The sequence below is a fragment of the Pinus tabuliformis genome, chromosome 1_2, assembly GCF_031772625.1.
Source record: "Pinus tabuliformis cultivar Carrire ecotype Pingquan chromosome 1_2, CPIR1, whole genome shotgun sequence".
In the NCBI taxonomy this organism is placed as follows: domain Eukaryota; kingdom Viridiplantae; phylum Streptophyta; class Pinopsida; order Pinales; family Pinaceae; genus Pinus; species Pinus tabuliformis.
In genome coordinates this window covers 330,668,812-330,675,805 of record NC_142298.1, presented here as the reverse complement: position 1 = coordinate 330,675,805, position 6,994 = coordinate 330,668,812, and positions in this window count along the sequence as shown.

Sequence of the window (6,994 nt, the reverse complement as noted above, 5' to 3'; positions counted from 1 at the left end):
AACAGCTACTCTCGCTGCCCTCAGCACCCTAATTAAACCAAAACAAAAGAGGAAGAGGCAGACATAAATGTATTTTAGGGCTTGGGAAGGCACAAGGATAAAAACAGGAAAACCACAGCCATCTTCAACAGTGCCCATTATAATTGAAGATTCACCCACTCTCAAAGGGGAAGAATCTCCCTCTAAAATCCCCATCACATATGAAAGAGGAACTCCCATATCGTCCACCTGGAAGGAAAGAGTGCAACTATAGGACTCAAAAACAATTCTACAAGAGGCACAGACTGTTCTATAGGAGAACCTGACAAAGCTACAGGAGATCGAAAAACTTGAGAAAAGGGTAGAAGAACCACCAAAGGGGAAGGAGGAAGCTACAAAGCCATAAGAACCTGGCCCCTAGCCTAGTTTGGGCTCTTACTACAATCTTCTTGAGGGGGAAGAATCATTCCATAGAAATTTGCAATCCCACTTTTCTTTGAGTTGGAGAAAGAAAGAATAAGGATCCATAGATGGATGCAAATCACCAAATCCAAGGGGGTATAGGATATTGGCCACATGGAGAAAAAGCCTAGAGAAATGGGCAGGGAGTTAAGTGCTGTAAGACATAGAGAGGCAATCACAAGAATTCACTTGGAAATAGAAAATGAGTTGATAATAAGACAACTACAAGAAAAAGAGACACAATTGGCATGCATGGTCAACTAGTCTATGGAGGCACTGCAGTGCAGAACACCAACAAAATCATATGGATTATACCTCAAGGACCAATGGCTATAGTTTCAGATCAAGACTTTGGCACAGAGAGGCACAATGCCTTTTCAGGATTATAGATAGTTCATGGACCTATGTGACCAAAGCTCTTCAGAAGACAAGGCAAAAATAGCAGAGTTCTATTTGCATAACATGGCCCTCACAGACATGAATGTGTGGGACCCCAATGCTAGGCTAGGGGACCTGCAACTAATGGCCATGGCATCATGGATGAATCATGAGGCATTAAGGGTAGCAGAGATAAGGAAGTTGATGATAAAGGAGCAGAATGAGCCCTTAATGATCAGAGCTGAGCCATCAGACCCCATGGCTCTCATCAGCACACACCAGCTGCTTGCAAATAATCCTCAAATTGCCCCTAAGTATATCAATGATCAAGCTTAGGCCATTGCACATTTTGAGGATATGGAAAGATTACTTGGGGATGACTGTATTCATGCTTGTATGAGGAGGTGGAACACACTACCACATAGTTTGTAGATCAAGGAGTATCACTCCCCAACAAGGATGAAAGAAGCATTAAGGAGAGTGCCACTATACAAGCACTCTATGCAGAGTTTGAAGGTCAATTGGATTGGCCTCAAATTGAGTCCCCTACTGCTGCTAGGCCTGCTAGAAGGCAGAAAAGAGGAAGAAGAGCAACACTAGTGGGAAGAGGTGGACAGAAAGGTAGGATTTCATGACAAAGAAGAGGACCTCACGTTAGAACCATGGGATGTCAGGGAGGCCATTAGGGCCATTAAGGATGAGGAGATGGACTAGTTGCTTAGAGGATGAGCAACACATTCAGTAGGGGGGCGATGTTGAGCCCCATAAATGGGTAATTATATGGGCTCATTTTTCCTCCTAACTTAGTTTAATCCACCATTCTCTTAGCTCATTGCATGTTTTTTGATTATATTTATTCTTCTAGAGTGAGTTGGGTTGGTTATTATGCCATGGAGTCTAATATGTGTTTAATGCAGATTTTTGTTGAATTTTGGAGACAAAGTCAAATATTTAATGGACAATTGGCAGAAAATATTCGAAGAAGACAAGGGAGAGGATTTATAGGAGGATATCCCCCTCATTTATGACTCCCCACTTTGAATTCTCCATCATGCAGCTCAGAGCACAAACAACCACATCAATGCACTAGGAGGCAACCGAGCAAGTGGAGGATAACTTCTGTTTATCTCAAGTTTTGGGAGCCAAGCCTCCTTGATTTTAAGGAAGCTATTGGGAGCTTCAATTGTATAAGTAGATAGGCCTAGGGCCTCATTAGGAATTTAGTCAAATTTTTGAATTTTTGTTGCAGCTTTGCTCTGCTCAACTTCGAGCTTACTTTTGTTGACAGTTTCATGTAATCCTATTATTATTTTGATAATAAAGATGAGATCCTTTTTGAGCTAGCACTGAGTTACCTCAGAGGGCTGAGGCTATTGGGTTAAGGCCCAATAAAAGCAGCCAAGCTCCTCTTGTTTTGTATTTATATGCTTTGTTTCAATTTATGAATTAGTTGCTGTTAGATAAATTTCTTTCTTGGTTAAGTAAAGGTTGCTTTTGGAGATTTAGAAGGTTGTTTCCATTTAATTTTTCTGTAGTAGGTTGAATAGTGATAGAAATAAGATACAAAAAGTCCATCAACAAAGCCTTGGCCTCCTTTCCTCCCCTTGGGACCATGAACTGAGGCCAAGACCCTCTTGCTACCACCAAAAACACAGATTTTCCTTCTCCATAGGATTTCTAGTGTTGCAGTTTGTTAGAGGGTTAATGATTTGCTTTAGATCTGTTTCACCATGCTCATTTCTTTCTTCGTAATAAGTTTCTTTCCATGCTTTCTTTCCATGTAGCATTTCTCAGCATTTACTTTCCTAGATCAGAGTGTAGACTAGCTTGATGCAAAATTCTGTTTTTTGATGTATTAGTTCCTTGGTTGCTTAATCTCATTGTTTGATTTTCAGTTCCCTTGCAGCAAATCTCTGCTCACAACAAGTCAGCCAATCATCCATCACCATCTCTCTTTGATCTATGTTCCACAGGTCGCCCAAAGTTCCTCACAAATCTGCCTTAGTTTTTTTGCACTTCTCCCATAGACTTTTCTCTCTTTCCTTGAAAAGATCCGACCATCTTTCTCTCTCCTAATCATTCTTGAGGGACCCTAGACACCTTAACACATCACCCTAGCCTTAAGCTACCCTTTCCACCTACTTTCCTACCCTCAAAACCTCCAAAACGGCTCTCGCATCCTCCTGTAGACCTCCTGTAAATCCCCTACAGCCTCCTATAGATTTTCCGGTAGGCTTCATTTTGAATTTTGATTGAGGGAAAAGCCTCCAGAAGGCCGCCTGAGACCTCCTAGGACCCATCCACACCATCCTACACCTCTGCAAATCCCAAAGTCACCCTTCATCGCCACCTAATCGCTGCCACATTCACAATCAAATAAATTACATGCATGACAATTTCACATAAAAATACATAAAAATCCAAACAGATGTTTTTTGCTCATTTACTTCTAGAAATAGCTTGAGTATATGTTGTTTAATTCCTAAGTAGGTAATGGCATTCATTTCATGGTTCTTCATCTCTCTTTCTGCAAAAGTAGGATTGGTTGGTTAAGTAGGGTTTGCTAAGTTTACTTTACATTTCAATCTTCTTTTCCTTTCTGCAAGTAGAGTAGCCTCTGTAGAGTGAGCTTTCCTTTCTTTCATCACATATAGAGCTTCTTCTGGAATCCATAGAAGTTGTCTTGAGCTCCTAGTGATCTTGCTTCGGCTGACCAAGTGACAGCATACAGTAAGAACTAGTACTTGTGCATATAGCACCGTCGCTTCCAAGTTTGTTACAAACTACCGGGTTCATAAAAGTAAAGTAGGAAGCCCAGGAGTTGCAGCATTATTGCTACAATACTGGTTCACACCAGAGGTCTCTACCTCAAGAATTCAAGAGAAACCAGTTGAAGAAATGGACCCATCCATGGTTACCACATTTTTGGAGACCTGCATGAAACTGCTCCGCGATAGTAAGGTTGTGAAGGGTCTGCAGGAACTGATCAATCGGTGTATTGGTAAGGATGGCACCACTGGTGAACCACGCATGGTCGGGAAGCTTGGCAAGCACAAGGCAAAGACCGGGCATGAAATGAGACTCACCGTGCAGATAGGGGAATACGAAATGGACCAAGTTATCCTAGATCTGGGGTCTAAAGTGAATGTTTTTCCAAAATAGACTTGGGAAAGAATGGGGAGACCTGCGCTCCAGTGGTCTCTGATCTAGTTAAGAATGGTGAATCAATAGAAAATTATCCTAATGGGGAGGCTGCAATGGGTAACAGTTGACATCGAGGGTGCGAGCACATTGGCCGATTTGAAGTAATAGAGATTGTGGATGATAACAATCCCTACCCTGCACTCCTTGGAATCAATTGGGCCATTGATATGAATGGAGTAATCAACTTGAAGAAGCAAAAGATGATCTTTGAAAAGAAGTCACTCCGTGTGGTGGTGCTGTTGGATCCTGCGGAAGGACCGCGCTATACAAAACCCGTCCGAGATTATGAAAGTGATGACGATTTGGACCAGATTTACAAGATAACGGCATGAGACCAGGATTGGGTAAATCCGATAGCGGACATATGTATTGCATGGGACCGCGAAAGCTCCTACAAGTCAGATTCGAACGACGAATTAGAGCAATGGTAAAACCAACTGCATGAAGTATCTACGTTGCATTGTAATATGATGACCAAGTCATTGCACTACGTGTCATCCGAAGTCAGGGATCTACCTCACTATGATGGGTTAACTGATGTTGATCACTTTTTGGATGCATTTGAGAGAGAAGTGTCAGAGAAACATTGCTTCCAAGACTTGGACTGGGTGCTATGCACTACGCCCGCAAGATGGTGGTGTACACACAAGGATAATTTCAGTGATCGGAGCGACTATAGGAGGATGATGAGAATACGTTTTGGGAAGCCAAAAGTGTAGATGACAGATAAGTACGATGGAAGTGATGATCCGCATGATCACTTGACCAAATGGACTAAGGCTTATGGAGCGGAGCCCCAGCTTGAATGGGGGCATCTATTTTGTCATACCCTGGACATCATACCAATGAATTGGTACTTGGAAACATAGCTCTGCCATGGCACTGAAGAATGGGACATCTCACACCAAGGATTTATAATGACATTCAAATTTGAGGATGGGTTTGAGTGTATTGATGTGGCGCTACAGGACGTTAAAGTAGCAATCTTTAGGATACTGCAAGATCCTTTGGACCTGGTCCAACCTGATTGGATTACCCAGCTGAGTCACGTGCTGGAATGCTATAATGTGACCACTAAAGAAGAAGAATAGGATCCCATTAAGATTAATATTCCAGAAACTAAAGGTCACTGCGAGGTTGAAGGTTCGCAGATAGAGGATCCAGACATAACTGTGCCACTAAAAACTAGGCAGGCCAACTTTGGGTACTATTGGGATGATGCGACAGTAGACAAGGTCATTGAGCTCCTCTGCGAATATCAGGATTTGTTCCCATGAAGATTTCTGAATTAAAAGGGATAATGGGAGACCTAGATGTCATGAAGATCACCCTGAAACAAGATGCGAAACCTATAAAACAAAGACCTTACCGCCTTAATCCTAAGTATAAGAAAAGGGTTCGCATTGAGTTAGATAAGATGCTTGTGGCAGGAATTATTGAACCAGTGGAAGAATCTAATTGGGTAAGCTCGATAGTGGTTCAAGAAAAGAAATAGAAGGAAGAAATAAGGATATTTTTGGATCTCCAGAAGCTGAATGATGCTTGTGTGCATGATCCCTTCCTGATCCCGTTCACTGACGAGGTCCTAGATAATCTAGGTAGCGAAGAAGCATACTCTTTCACTGATGGGTTCTCTAGGTACCATCAGATCAAAATCACGCTTGAGGATAGAAGCAAGTTGACCTTAGTGACTGAATGGGGATGTTTTTAGTACACTATAATGCCTTTTGGGTTGAAGAATGTGCTAGCAATCTTTTCGCGCATAGTCATAGAAACATTCAAAGACTTCATTCATAAGTTTGTGGAGGTATACTTTGACGATTGGACAATGTTTGGATTGGTCAGGCGTCATGTGGCAAGTCTGCGCTTGATGTTAGATACATGTCAGAGATACCATATCACACTTAATCTAAAGCAGTGTTTGTTTTGTGTCCCTTTCGGGATCTTGCTGGGTCATGTGGCATGCATACAAGGATTAATGGTAGACCCCACAAATATCGCGGTGATAATCAACTTGGAGGCACCAAGGAATGTGAAACAGCTATGTGCAACTTTAGGGCATACTAGATACTATAGGAAGTTCATCAAGAGCTATGCCTAGATCAATGCACTCATGGAGAAGTTGTTGAAAAAATATGCTACGTTTTGTTGGAATGATGAATGCCATAAGAGCTTAGATGTGCTGAAAGGGAAAATGGTCACCACACCAATCCTAGTCTTCTTGGACTGAAAGAAGGAATTTCATGTGCACGTGGATGCCTCATGTATTGCGCTGGGGGTTGTGATGACACAAGCGGGCGAGGGGGAATTGGACCATCCTATAGCATTCGTGAGCAGGAAGTTGTCCAAGGCTGAGAAGAACTATTCCACTACAGAGCGCGAAGGACTAGCCATGGTATACGCACTCCAAAAGTTCAGGCACTATTTGTTGGGAGGACATTTTAAGATGTATACGGATCATTTTGCATTGAAATAGCTGGTCAATAAGCATGTGTTGGGGGGAATATCTATAGATGGTTGTTGTTTTTCCAGGAGTATGACTTTGAAGTTATTGTGAAGCCAAGATGACTGAATGCGGGACCTGATCATCTGTCGTGCATTGAAATGGGAGAGGAACCTACTAATTTGGAGGAGGGGTTGCCTGATGCACAACTCTTTGCAGTGCGCATCATGGATAGTCACTTTGAAGATATCATACATTTCCTGATGACGGGAATTTCTCTAGAAGGGTATACAAGCCAGCAGAAGAAGGAGTTAGTGGTGTGCGCGGTATACTTCTCCATCATTGCAGGGCACTTGTACAAAATGGGGTTAGATGAAATATTGCAACATTATGTACCTGACTTTGAATGAAGTAGAATTCTCGCGAAGGCTCATGGAGGAGATACAGGAGGACATTATGTAGGAAAAGAAACAGCGTAGAAGGTTTTGCGTGCGGGGTTGTGGTGGCCAACCTTGCATAAGGATGCAA